The sequence below is a fragment of the Myotis lucifugus genome, unplaced genomic scaffold (genome assembly GCF_000147115.1).
Source record: "Myotis lucifugus unplaced genomic scaffold, Myoluc2.0 scaffold_125, whole genome shotgun sequence".
In the NCBI taxonomy this organism is placed as follows: Eukaryota; Metazoa; Chordata; class Mammalia; order Chiroptera; family Vespertilionidae; genus Myotis; species Myotis lucifugus.
Genome location: NW_005871173.1, coordinates 1,447,425 through 1,461,525, shown reverse-complemented (window position 1 = coordinate 1,461,525; position 14,101 = coordinate 1,447,425). Strand labels below are relative to the sequence as shown.

Here is a 14,101-nt window from a genome sequence, read left to right as displayed (position 1 = left end):
GGCCTCCCCCTGACAGGGTCTCCGGGGGTCCTGCTGCTCTGTGACCTGGGAAGCTCCCTGCCATGACCTCCAGTCCCATCAAGTGTGTGGACGTCCGGTGCAAGTGTGTGGACGTCCGGTGCTGACGTCTACACGGGCAAGACAAACTCTCGATAACATGGACACTTCCAGCAAACTTCTCCCTCTCCTGTCAGGAATGAGGGTGAGATGGATGCATGGAGGAGGGAGGTGCCCAGTGGATGTCTCTTTGCTGTGTCTCCTTACTTAGCCTGTTGACATTGGGTGAGGGAACTTTTAAATCAGTGTAACTCTTCGTGAAGGGTCCTTGAAGATGATATAGTAACATTAAAAAAAAATTTTTTTTTTGAATAGCAACTGCTGCTACTCAAATATAATAGTCTCCTCCCAACCCATGACGATCCAGGCGAAATTATAAAAGGTGTGTTCAGGTTCTTGTCCACAGTTACTGAAGGCCACGCTTACTTCTATACTACAGATTCTCTGGTGGATTTTTAAATTTGTGTTAATCATATGAATGGTATCTTTTTTTAGAAAATATATTTGAGTACAGTACTTGAACTTGTATATAAAACATTTAGATAATTAAATGTACATATAGTTTTCTAGTTTATAATCTTTTTTTAAAAAAAATATTTTTTTATTGATTTCAGAGAGGGAGAGATAGAAACATCAGTGAGTGAGAATCATTGATGGGCTGCCTCCTGCATGCCCCCCACTGGGGATCGAGGCCGCAACCCAGGCATGTGCCCTGACCAGGAACTGAACAGTGACCTCCTGGTTCATGGGTCGACGCTCAACCACTGAGCCACACCAACTGGGCTATAATATTTCTTAAACTGTCTGTAACAATAGCCACTTGAGCTGTTTGTCTATTTTGAAGTTAGGCATTTATTTCTGCAACAACACAAGAACGTGTGAAAACAGGCTTCATTTTATTTCCTCGTAGCCCACGGGTAGAGTCTTTTTTCTATGCTATTTGAAGAAATGTTTTGAAAGAGATGTGCACCTTAGGAGACACAAGAGAAGCAAGCACAGCATTTCTCAGACCTAAGGAGCAGTGAATGTCCATCAATAATAAACACAGCCCCATCTGCCCACTGTGCAGGCCCCGCTCCTGGTGGGCAGTCCCAGAGGAAGCCCCGCACAGAAACGAGGTGCTTCGCTGCCAGCCACAAGTGGTGGGGTATCCCCCCATTCCAGAAAGGGACCAGACACGGTGCACGTAGAGGAATTACTAGTAAGGAGGGAAAGAGGCTTTCACCCAAGGCACCAAACCGGACCACTTCCCTAACTGCTCGGATGAAAGCCATCACCTATGTGCAACTCCTATGGGGAGGCCATTCTGAAACAGATGCTTCCGTTTCTTTTGTTTGTTTGTTTGTTTTTAAACTCTCTAAAGAATTTATTAACCACAAAGAAACTGCTTACCACCACCCATCTCATTTGAATGAGATCTCGGTATTAGAAAGTGAGAGTGTGGCCAGCGTTTACTTACAAACCAAACCACCCACAGCCAGGACCCTTTCTACATGTGTGAGAGCCCAAAGCTTCGGTGTTTCCGTCCCTGACACTGTGTCTAAAACCAGCTCTGCTCGAGGTAAGCCTCCCCCCACCCCCCCAGACCAATGACTCTGCAAGCTTTCCTCTGCCTCGGCCAGGAGCCAGGAGCGAGGGTGTTAGATGCTCACGCTGCCTCCAAACCGGTCCAGATGTTGGGCAGAGGGGCGTGGAGGCTTCGGAAAAGGAAATTACCCGGGAACAGAGGCGGCGCCCTGGGATTTCTAGACGGGTTACTCTCCGGGCAGATGGGCCCTGCTGTCTCCTGTGGTCAGACACGCTCCGCCCACTGAATGTGAAGACTGCAAGCACCTCAGTTCTGAAGGAGGGACCTCCTGTTAAGTGTTCGCTGTTCTACTCTCTCTCCTCCCGCCCCACCCACCGAGAAGAACCCGCCCCTCCTGTTTATGTTTTTCCAAATTTAAGAGTTCCAAAACCATTCACTCATATGTGCACCAGACTGTCCGTGCTGGTCCTTTTCAGGGTGGGGGTGGCAGGTGGGATGGGAGCAGGGGGAGGAGGGGGGAGCTAGAGCGGTAAGTCAGTTCAGTTACAAAAGAATAGAAAGAAAGGGATCTTTTCTTATTTCCACATCAAATGTGGTAAAAGTGCCAAGCAAGGTCTCCATAGGTGTGTGTGCTTGGGTTTCTTTGCAGTTTTTTTAACTTTAATTTCTCACTACAATAAACACACACTCTGTTTCACGCTGGGCAGAGTCAAACACAGAAGATGCCACTGAAAAGCCTATAGCTATGGCTATATCACCCACAACCTTCTCCAATTTTCTACTTATTTAACAGAAAACATTATAATCAAAATGAATTAGAATTATATTATAATCAGTTTAACAGAAAATATAGTATAATCAGAAACTGAAGATAGCTTGCTCCCTGGCCAGGTGGCTTAGTTAGAGTGTTGTCCTGCGTCCCATACACAAAAAAGGTTGTGGTTCAATTCCCAATCAGGGCACATACCTAGGTTTTGGGTTTGATCCCCAGTCAGGATGCATATGGGAAGTAACCCATCTCTCTCTCTCTCTCTAAATCAATAAACATACTCTTGGGTGAGGATTTTAAAAAAGATAGCCAGGGTGAACTCTTCATAGGTTATCTTTTATCCAGGTTGTAGAATGCATAATGAAAAACACCATGGCATTCAAAAATATCTCAGCCTTTCAACAAATAACAGAGTGTTTGTTTAAACATAGAAATCTACCGTGATTCAATGCAGGAGACTGTGAAAGGCCTGAACTATGTATGCATCTCTGTGTCCATATATGTGACAATACAAATTTCTTGGTTGCTAAGCAAAGATGAACCACAAAAGACACAATAAGCTACAAAGCAAAGCAAATGACTAATAATCAAAATTAGTTTCGGTTTTTATCATGAATGTCCCAAGTGACAGCATACTATGAGGGTGGTAGGTTCTCACTGAGTAGGTTTCAAGAGACCACAGACTCCGGCATTCCAAGCACTTTAATCCGTGACAGAGCCAAAACAATTAGAAGAATGATAAAAACATTCTTTCAGGTATAAAGAGTGCTCGTACTTGAGTTTTTGTATTTCCCCCCCTGCAGGTATTGTGAACACTGATAATTTCCAAAACACAAATCCTGGTCTGGAAACTCAAGAGAGAAATGTTATCATCTCTGCCCGAATAAGCAGCTAATAAGAAATGTACTTATAAAGTATGTTTACAACACAATGTAATATGCCCTTCGTTGCCATTTTGCTTCCTCTCCCACTAGGTTTGGCATCAACCACCTGGGCACCTGCCATGAGTAATACTGCGACACGAACGCTGGAGCGCAGTGCCCAGAACACTGTATCGAGCCCTGGATTCTCTCAGAGCTGCATTTTTATTCAATGAACGCTTAAGACGTCCAATGCTGGCGACTGTCCAAGGTGATGACCAATGATAATGGATGAAAGCCAGCATCAAGAGCTGCAGTCTACGCGCGCTGTGTTCAAGAGAACAGTCTTGGTCACTGAAGCTACGGCTCTAGGAATCTGTGGTTCCAACACAATGGGACCTTCTCTCCTGGAGGGGTCTCCTTGCTAACTGTCCTTCTGTCGCGGCCCTGGATGGAGAGGCAGATGGAGCCTGCTGCCATTTATGCTGCAGTCAACTGGTCCAGCGGACGTGCACATCGCCTACGGACGCCGCCCTGTTCATCTGCGTGGATCCTCAACAAGAACAATGATGGACTAGAAACTCATAGAGTTTGTGTTTCAAATTTAAAAAATTAAACCTGCTCCAACAGGTGATATAGGGAGGCATGCTCGCAACCTCTGGATTCAAGCAGAAGCAAGGCCCGAGGGCACAGAGCCTTCTCAGTGGTAACGGCGGGTTCCTTAAGGCTTCCTTGCACAGGGTCCTTGCACCAGGTCCGGTGGGGCGCACATGAGCCCTCTGGTGCGCGGCTCACTTATTCCTACAAGGCCTGGGGCACGGGAAGCTGCCAGCACTTCATTCATCTTGCCTGTTGACAAAAGGAACAATAACTGGTCATCACTGGTCAATGGAATCACTTTTCCTAGCGTCGTTGTGTTTTTTTTCCTCCCCGAGATAATTCCTACAGAAGAGATGGTGTCAATACAGCAGCAAACGTTTCAGTGTCTGATGGAGGGCTGTGCTCTGCAACGCCTCGTCTTCTTCCAGGGGAGCAGGGAGCACAGAGCACCGTGTCCGTCTCTCCTCGGCTGGAATAGCTTGGAGAGACGCCTGTTTCGGATGCCAGGACGCCCAGGCTCCAGATGCGATTCCACCAGTAACTAAGGTCACCTCGCTGGCCGGGCTCCTTCACACAGAGGCTAAGAGGACGTCCATGGACGAGGTCTTAAAGGGGAGGCCAATCCGACCACAGTAACGGACCCCTGCAGTCCCGGCCTCACAGCTCCTCGCGAGCAGGACCAGCCATGGTCCCGCTTACAAAACCTGCACATGGGCCCCCAGGGTCCCAGTTCAGCCTCGAGCGGAGAGCCGGCTGAACTCCCAGGGAAGTCTCACAATATCTGTTGGCATCTGAAGTCAACTAACATCTTCTCGAATGATGCTGTGATGGAGTTACATGGACACACAATTCTGAAGATACACATTTCTACACCTTTTACTGTTTTAAGACCTAAGTGTGTCATTTTTTTGCTACTTGCTCATTTTTGTAAATTATGAAGTAATCCTAGAATACCTAAAAAACACATCAGTACAATGACCTGGAAGCCGTATGTAAGAGCAGGCTATACAGCCATGAAGTTCAACAAGTTTAAGGAATTATGTCAAGTACCTTTACCAAGACATGCATCTGGTAAGCACAGGTGGGGTCTAGACCCAGGAAGTCTGACCCTGGAACTGGTGCTCTCACCATTATGCTACACTGCCTACCTCGTGTTACACGGCACTGAGTCGCCGAGGCAGGAGGCGGGCGGGAGACCAGGCCTCTGATTCTTGCTTCTCGACACGCTGTCTCTGGCTAGTGACCCTGATAAGGATGAACTCATGATTTATTATTATGGTTCGTCTCTTCTGCCTAGTTTGGTCACTGCAATTGCCTTCTGAGGAACACCCTGCAAGACAGACGGACAGTCTCCACGAAGCAGCTGAGGTTCGATGGCAAATGCCAGCGCGGGGACTCGCACCCCTGCTCCTCCCACGGCGACACCCTGCAGGAGTGTCACACGTGCTGCGGAGACCCACCTCGAGGAGCACAAAGGAAGCCCCACCGCTCCAGAGAGCGCGGCCACTGAACGACACTCAGACCACAGTGGACTGAGCTGCTCCAAAGGCGTTGAATCCCATGCGAGCAGGTGGAGGAAGGCGCAGGCCCAGGTCTGGGGAACCCCTCCAGCGAGCGCATCCGTGGAGAGGCAGTTCAGCACCCCGGTTAGAGTGTGCAACCCGCAGTCAGGCCCCCAAGCCTGGTGCCTCTGGTTTTGCTCTTTGTTAAGTGTGCAGTCCACGGGAAAGCTTACTATGCGTTTCCTCAACTGTAAAATGGCGATTCATACCCACCACTGAGGCCAGCTGCGGGCATTCAGGGAGGGGCAGTGTGGGCAGCGTCCACCACAGAGGAAGCGGGCATGCTCATCGATGCTTAGGGGACAGGAACAAGGAGGAAGTTTGCCATTCCCTCTGCCCGCATGCTGTTCCCTCTCCTCTCTACCTTGAGCGCGCTTGCTTACTCGGCCACTGAACACCCTCTGCTCAATGGCTGCCTTCTAAGTGGCGAAGGCCCGGTCACCAGCCTGCCTCAGCCCACACCCGGGCACAGCCTGTCCCAGCACCTCCTCCCTTTCCTGTGACCGAGGGCTCTCTGAGATGACTGAGTGACTGAGGGGCACAGCCCTCACCTCCTCCTGGATCAGGGCGTCGGTGATTCTGCTGACCACACACTGCCCTCCACTCTGGCCACCCCAGAGTCAGGATCCCACCCTTCTCGGCATGCACCCCACCCCCAACCAAACTACCCTGTCCTTTCTCCTCCTCCTCTCTCTAGGCCATTCCTATTCGCAGGAGAGAATCCTCACAAGCAACTAGGAATCTATGTAGTTTATAAATATATATACACATCTATATATATTTTTATAAGTGAAAGCTTATGCCTTTAGAGAGGTACCAGAAAAAAAAAGAATTGCTGTTAACAACTCACATACGCCCTGACAAGACTGCACGCCAACACCTGCACCTGGGGATGGGTGGTGGGAGGGAGACGAGAAGCAGAAAGAGAAAGGGAGAGAGCAGGCGGACCATGTTAACGGATGGGAAGAATGGACCACAGGCTCCATGAGAGCAACGCCGGGCCTGTCTGTGTTGTTATAAGATCCCCGCTCCTGGGCATGGGGCTGCTCCATGGGACTGAGGGAATGAAAGTGGAACAACAGTCAAGAGTCATCCTGGATGTGTAACCGTCCACTTGCTACATCCCTCATCACTGCAGACCATCTGTATGAAAACAGCCCCGAGACATTCATCGTCGGGCAGTGGGGTTCGGGCCGTGGGATCCCCTCGCCGGCCTGGGAGCCTGGAGCCGGGGCTGAGCTAATGCTCGGGCTGAGCTAATGCTCATGAGTTTTACACGAGAGCCTCCCCTCCCAGCTTAAAGGTTAACACAGTGGTTCTCAACCTTCCTAATGCCGCGACCCTTTAATACAGTTCCTCATGTTGTTGTGACCCCCAACCATAAAATTACTTTCGTTGCTACTTCATAACTGTAATTTTGCTGCTGTTATGAATCATAATGTAAATATCTGGTATGCAGGATGTATTTTCATTGTTACAAATTGAACATAATTAAAGCATAGTGATTAATCACAAAAACAATATGTAATTATATATTCAATATGTGTTTTCCGATGGTCTTAGGCGACCCCTGTGAAAGGGTCGTTCGACCCCCAAAGGGGTCGCGACCCACAGGTTGAGAACCGCTGGGTTAACAGGTTCCATTCTAGGTTTCCAAGAAAAGACACTATAACATTTAACATGTGTTTAGTAAAACCGAAATCATCGGCTAGTGCATTTTTAATCATTTTAAACGTCCACGTTAAGAGACTCCCAATATTTGTATAGGCATGCACCTTATGCATGAAGCATTATACTCTAGAAGCACGGGAACTTAATTACATGCTATTTTTAGAGTATTGGAAGAAGTCAGTGTTTAAAGAAACCCTTTTGAAAACTGAACAATCAATCATCCGTTTTTTAAAATTTCGAGTGTCATACATCCAGCTTGCTCAGAGCTAATTCAGTCTGGTGTCCTCAGCTGCCTTCTCAACTGAGTAGGAGACGACAGGCCACTCGGGGAGCAGATGCTTCAGTACTGGCAGCAGAAACACATCTGCGAAGGGACCCAGTGGCAGAGGACCGACAAGCCCCTCGCTTTCCTGGGAAGCCAGGAAACAGAGCCAGGGCAGCTGACCCGCGGAGCTCTGGGGCAGGAGACCCCCCTGTGGAACAGCGAGCCCCCGGTCGGAGGGGACAGAGAGCAGAACAGGCTTCCAGGCCCAGCCTGGCCTCAGGGTGGACTCAGGCCTCCGTGAGATCTGTACTTCATAGGCATCTGCGTCCTCTCCTTACCTAGAAGCATCTAAAATTGGGAACTGCCCACTTAAAAGAACCCCAGGAAGGTAAGTGAGCGAAATTACAAGAAGAAAAGAGACTATTATTCATGTGTCTGGTGGGAGTGCCTGCTCTGATACTCGATCGGAGTTGCCTGCGCTGTCTCTCGTGTGCTCTTGAATGACGGGACGGGGGCTGGCCCCACGTCCAGGGCGGGCGCAGTGCAGAACTAGCGAATGCAGCAGCCACGGTCACGTTCACACTGACAGCCAGAGCAGCGAGGACCCTGCCGCTGAGTCAGCCCTTCACAGCCTGTGGTTCCCCACATCCCCGGAGGGATAACCCGGCGTCGGGACAAGCACTATCCTTGAGCTGCAGGCCTTTTGTGTTTTATTTTTCTCTTTTCACAGAATGATAGTCTTCAGGAAGGCCCGGTGCCTTATTTTAGAAGGTCACAGAGAACTCCAAACATGACCGAGTTAATGAACCACCAATAGACGCTCTTCCTCTGCAAACACGGCGCAGTCTGGGGAACGTGTGTCTCGGGCGGATCGGAAAGCGCGGAACAGAATGGGCGTGACTGCTGGCAATGGGTTGCTTTCTACAATCGCATTCCTCAGCAGCCACGGTTGGCCAGGGTCTGGGGTAAGAAACCTGACGGGCGGGCAGTGTGTGAGAGCAGAGGTGCAGCACACCCGTGCCCCCACGACTGCCTCAGGTGCTCAGGAGCTGGGGTGGCCTGGGACACCCCGGACCTGCTCAGGACTCCGGGCCCTGACACCTGCATTCTGTCCAGCTGTGCGGAGGCCCAGGCCCTTTCCCAGAAGACCTCAGATGTGAGCAACCCCCCCAATTACAAATCCCATCACAGCATGGAATTCCCCCTAAAAACAGGTAAGCACCGAGGAGCCCAGTGGAGACGTGGAGGACAGCCGTCACTGGGTGACTCACCCGCCCGGTGACCCGCTGCCACCCACGGGCCTTGCTATTCCCCTCCGTGCCTCAGCTGAGGACGGACTATTACATGCTGCGAGGCGGCTGGGAAGAGCTGGGACCACATCCGTGAGAGCCAGGACCGTTCGTTTCCCATCTCCAAGCTGCCAGGGTCGGGGCAGAGGCCGTCTGCCCAGTCCCGCCTGAGATCCCGTCCCCTCCCGCCCCACCGTCTCCAAGATACATTTGGAAAGCCACTGGTCTTACACAACTTTTGTCTGGAAAGGCTTGTTCTAAAGTGATGTTATGCACGCCCGATGAATCAGGTCAAATGAGGGGCCACCACAATGCAGGCCCTGGACCCCACACAAAATTCCCAGGACCCAACTGTCCTGTGCGCTCAGGGGCCACTTTCTTGATGGGTGTCCCCTGCCCGTCTAGATGTCTCGTGGACTTTTTTTCTTTGCTTGCAAATCAGGCACAGCAATCTGTCCTCCCACAGCCCTGGATTCTGGGGTGTCTGCAAGTTCTTCCAGTGCCCAGAGGTGTACGTTTTCAAGGCCAGGGCCCCCTGAGGACAACACGGCCCTCTCACCGCCTTCTCACTTTCCTAGGCTCGCCTCCCTCTGACGGGCGCTTTCTGCTTTATCCATGGGCAGAACGCCACAGGCCCAAGCGGTGGGCCTCTCCCTGCCTCGTAGTTTTTCACTTTACACTCATTAGCAGGATGACATGCGGAGTTTCTTAGCTCCTCCTCTGCGGGAGCTTCCGTTTCTGAAACTCCGTCCACTGAATTTCTCCCTGAACCCTGTGAAATCTGTCTTCCAAAACATGTTACAGTACAAGCAGTAGGTTGGCCAAAGGCGATCAAGGCCCGCATCACCAGGTCCGCAGTAACAGCTACCCCTTACTTCGCACTGTGTCTCTGCCATGAATTCCCATACGAACCTGGACAAACAGTCATCCTTTTCCCCATTTGTGCAGAGGTCAGAGAGGCCTGCGGCCCGAGGCAACACAGTGAGGAAGGGGCAGCACAGGAAAGCCCAGCTCCGAGTGACTCCAGAACCCGAGGCCCCCCTCCCCCTGCACGGTCTGACACTCTTTAGAACGTTCTACTGTTTCTTTCTCTTTTGGAAGAGAACAATTTTACTACTTCTTTCCAGCGTTTACACATATTACTCATTTTTTTCTAGCTACATTTTTAATTTTGACCCATATACATAAGACATAACATTATATTAGTTTCAAATGAAAAAGTTTTCTCTTTGCAATGTTTCATTCTATATGGAAAACAGAATAATTCTTCTATATTTTTCGAAATAAAAAAACGCCTAGATTTAGGGTTATAGGCTACTTTACTTTTTTTCATACCTTACACCTCTTATACTTTTTTCTATCGTATGCCTTCATTGTATTGTTTTTAAAATAGAAACAAGAATAGAAATAGAATCTGCATATTTTGAGACTCTATTTTATCTATACAACTAGAGGCCCAGTGCACAAAAATCGTGCAAGGGTGGGGTCCCTAGGCCTGGCGGGCAATCAGGGCTGATCGGGGCCTGCCGGCCAGGGAGAGGAATGGGGGTGAGGGGTGGGGAGAGGGCCGGCCGGGGGAAGTTGGCTGAGGGAGCGCACTGACCACCAGGGGGCAGCTCCTGTATGGAGCGTCTGCCCCCTGGTGGTCAGTGTGCGTCATAGTGACCGGTCATTCCGGTCGTTCTGGTTGCTTAGGCTTCGATGGGACAGATACTATTTCTTCTTTAACAACATTTAGCAAAAATTTAAAAATTAGAAAGAGGAAGTTTTGTAAATTAGAGAGTCTTCATGATTGGAATTTTATTAAAAAAAATAAATAGGAAAGGTACATTTATTTTTTAAAGAGGAACCACCCAGCCAGCCGGCGTGGGAAGGGGCCTGCAGGCACTCGGTCCCATTCCCTCCACAGCCCGGTCCAGGCATCTCTGCTGACGCTCCCCTCCTGCACCCACTTCGAGCCGACTGTGTCCAGAGGGGAGTCTAGCTCCCAAAGGCCTTCTGTTTACCTCCCCAACCTAATCAACCTCTACATGGGAACGAATGTGATTAATGTATGGGTATAGGGTGGACCTAGCCCCACAGGCCTTAGTATACTTGTTAACTAACCAAGGTGAACACTTGGGAGTGTTTCTAAACCTGTTCCAACAACGTTCACAGATCATCTGAGCACTGTGCAAATCTCAAGTTCACAAACTGCACGTGTGGTCTTGCAGGAACCTGGACATGTCCCCGACATGCTGACTAACCTCTCCAAGGTTAGAGGCGATGACAGCGTCAAGGACTGTAACATGAACTCTCTTTTAAAAGCTGAATTTAACCTAAGTGGTCTTTAGATAAACTCCCGAGTTACTTTAAACAGCTTAATTCTAATCAAGGCAAGTCTCTTAGGAAGTAAGACGCTTGCAGCCTACAGTACAAAGAGGAGCACTTCTGCTCAGGTGGACAGTTCTGTGCATTTACACGCCTAGTCACAGTTTTAAAAGTTATGGAGATCAATGGGCTGGCCCCTGGCTGAAATAATCCCGTGATCTGAAAATCTGTACGTGCATCTGCTGGCAGCTCTGAGTTTCTGCCGCCAACTAACGATTTGGTGCCAGCAAGCTGTCTTCCATTAATGGTCCAGAGAACATTTTATCGTAAGACTTCAGAAGAAGAGCCAGGTTTTCTGGGATTCAGTTATATGAAGCGTCATCATAGTTTTGCTTTTTATATCTATGGTTAATAAGCAAGATGTCTTAAAAAGTGTCTTGTTTGACTTTCTAAAAACGCTTAAGTGAGACTCTTTCATTGTTCCGAACCTGATAAAAACATCTTAAACCACCATGAAAACATTTAAAACTACCACCACATTGTATTTTTACATCACCCCTCTTCTCAAGACTATGCAAGTTCCCTTGTGTTCTGCCCTCAGCAAACTTGGATCGGAACTTTACCAAGGTTCGCTGTCCCAGGAGGTTCGTTTGGCTTTCTTAGGCTTGCAGCTCCCCCGCCCCTGCCCCCAGCCATCTTTCTGTAAAACCACACCCCCTACCGTCTTCAAAGATCATGGGACTGACCTTCCTTCTGAAGCCTCTCGGATGAGTCCCTCTCAGCCGCCAGACCTGGATCCCTGGAGTCCCATGCAACACGGGGTACACACTTGGTTTCCACGCTTTCCTGCCTTCTGTTACTATTACACTCGGAGCTTCTAACGGATGACAGCATGTCATTGCTCTAGCACCCAACACAGGGCCTGGCCACTCAATCATCTGTTGGGTGAACAAATAAACAAAGCCTAAAGCCAAACTGATGACCAATATGTGCTCATTCTTTATAGTTAAAGCTTCTCCTTTTTCTCTACTACTTCAAATAACAATGCAGGACATCTGAAAATCTGTTAATACTTTTTTTTCCACTTGAAAACTAAAAGAATGGTAGAACAAGTCTCAGACTGGCATTTCCTGCCTTGTCCTATAGCTTTTGGTTTAGAAATCGTCAGCTCTTAGACTATACATTTTATGGATATGAATCTAATGTCTTTATCAACTTCCTACCAACTACAAAACCAGTGCAGTGTCACATACAAGCCTCCTAGGAGGCTGGGCAGGACACTCTTTACTTTCCTTGAATGGAAAAGAAGAGAACAAAGCAGAGAGTTAGAGAGATACGTGTCTACACAGAACACAATTTTACTGAAATCAGCACAGGCACAAGCAGGGACACACAGCGGAAGTGAGGGGCACAGTGGGCACATTAACCTCCAGGGAGAGCAGTATCTTTCTGACATGCGGATCCAGGCAGGCCCCCACCAGGCAGCACGGACAGCGCGGTGCCACTGGGGAAGGCCCGTGGGGAGGTTCACAGCTACTGTGTGAAGCCGGACACGGGGGGGCGGGGGGGGAGGGGCGGGGGGGTAGTTAAAACCGTAACCATTCTGACCGGTCCTGGTACTGTCCATACCGGTACCGATGGGCATGAGGTCCGTTTCACTTCTTTTGACCCCCGGGGGGGACGTATGTCTCCCAGTGCAGTATAACCAGTGTCCACTGAAATGAGCAGTGGCACTCAATGTCTATTTGCTTAATGAATAGCTTCCTACTAAGTCCTTAACCCTTAGAATGAGCACTATTTTACTCTGGGTCGCCACGGCGGGAGGAGTCTTCATTCTGCAGCCAAGGCCCTCTGTCCTCGTCACAGGGACTGTAGCAACAGAGGTTTAATGCCGACGCGCTGCTACGTTTCACAGCCCTGGCGACACGGGGCTCCTCACAGGCGGCGTGGCCGAGGGAGCATTTACAGAGCGCGTGCCAGCGCTGTCTCCAGACACAGCCACCATATCCCCCACTATCGCAGGACCGGCGTCACGGCGGCCTTCCTTCTGCATGAGACAGGCGCAGGGGCGAGAAGGGTACCAGGCAGGTGTCAGAGCCGGGAACTGAACCCCAACCTTCAGATGCTCTGCACTCCGTCCCAGCCACTGTGAAACCCAGAACCTGTGGGACATCCGTTACAGAGAACGCCACTCCCCCATTGTTGGCGGCTAGAAAACTACTCATTAAAGTTAAACACCACCTCCTTGCCTCAAACTAGAGGATCATGGTTAAAATACTATGTGGTAAGCAGGCAGAATAATGAGAATTCTCTTCTCCTCTAGAGGAATATAAAGATAACACTGCCACGCACAAAGCTGCCAACAGCATTAATCCAACCCATCGCTGGGGCCCGCTCTGTCTTGGGTCCCTTACTGTGCAGCTTTATTGTACTGTGTGTGTTGTAATGTACCCCGCAAATCACAGAAGGACGCCTCAAGAAGTCGAATTAAAGAGTCACATTTATTGCAATCCAGGACTAAAGCAAATAGGTACCATACTTCAGGTGCTCCTGTCCTACCAGTAAGGCCCCCAGTGACCCACTAATCCTCACGTCCACTGTGGTCAGCCCTCCACCACGCTGCCCTCGCCGGGCTGGGTAGGAGTTACAAGCATCTTCTAGCAGCATCAACCCCAGCATCACCCACCCTTCATCCTTTTGCTCTCATCTCCAGCTGTATACCTCGCTCCCTGCTCCACTGGCCCAGTTTCTGCATTCCAAAGGGCGGTGCAACACCATTTCTTTGGGGGGGTGGGGGAGAACTTCCCACCCCAAACACCAGCACGCACAGTACCCCCAGTGTTTCCTCTCCGGGGCGTGTTTTCCTTGTAGAGGGAGGGCTGCCTTTACTCAGGGCCCCTCACATCATAAATACGGCGACGTACACAGACATCCCGCCTAACGGAGCACTTAGGCGGACGTGCGATGAGTGTTTCCAGCTAACTGTAACGAAGGTGGTCATTTTAAAGAGAACTTCCTTGGGGGAATAGAAGGAATGCTCGGAGCTTTCCAAAAACGTGTCTCCTATAAACTGCTTGCCGCCAAGCGCTTTCCCGCGGAGGGCGTGCTGCCTAGACAGGCATGGTGGTCGCTAACAGCAGGTGGTGATCATGATGTGGGCGGGGGGGGGGGGGGGCGGGGGGGGGGGGGG

At 49.9% G+C, this 14,101-nt stretch overlaps 1 protein-coding gene across 2 annotated transcripts in view; it reads right to left on the bottom strand.

Annotated features, from left to right (window-relative positions):
* Nucleotides 1–3,038: 3,038 nt before the first annotated feature.
* The window catches only part of SCAF8 (SR-related CTD associated factor 8), a 103,909-nt gene continuing 92,846 nt past the window's right edge, over nucleotides 3,039–14,101 (bottom strand). Inside the window, exons 21-22 of one of the 2 annotated variants that reach the window (XR_002830518.1) lie at nucleotides 11,658–11,849; nucleotides 3,039–4,063 (exon numbers count right to left, since the gene is read on the bottom strand). The gene's annotated coding sequence lies outside the window, so the exon portion shown is untranslated. The remainder of the gene's footprint in view (nucleotides 4,064–11,657; nucleotides 11,850–14,101) is intronic. The other variant, XM_006093871.3, reaches the window with a different exon arrangement.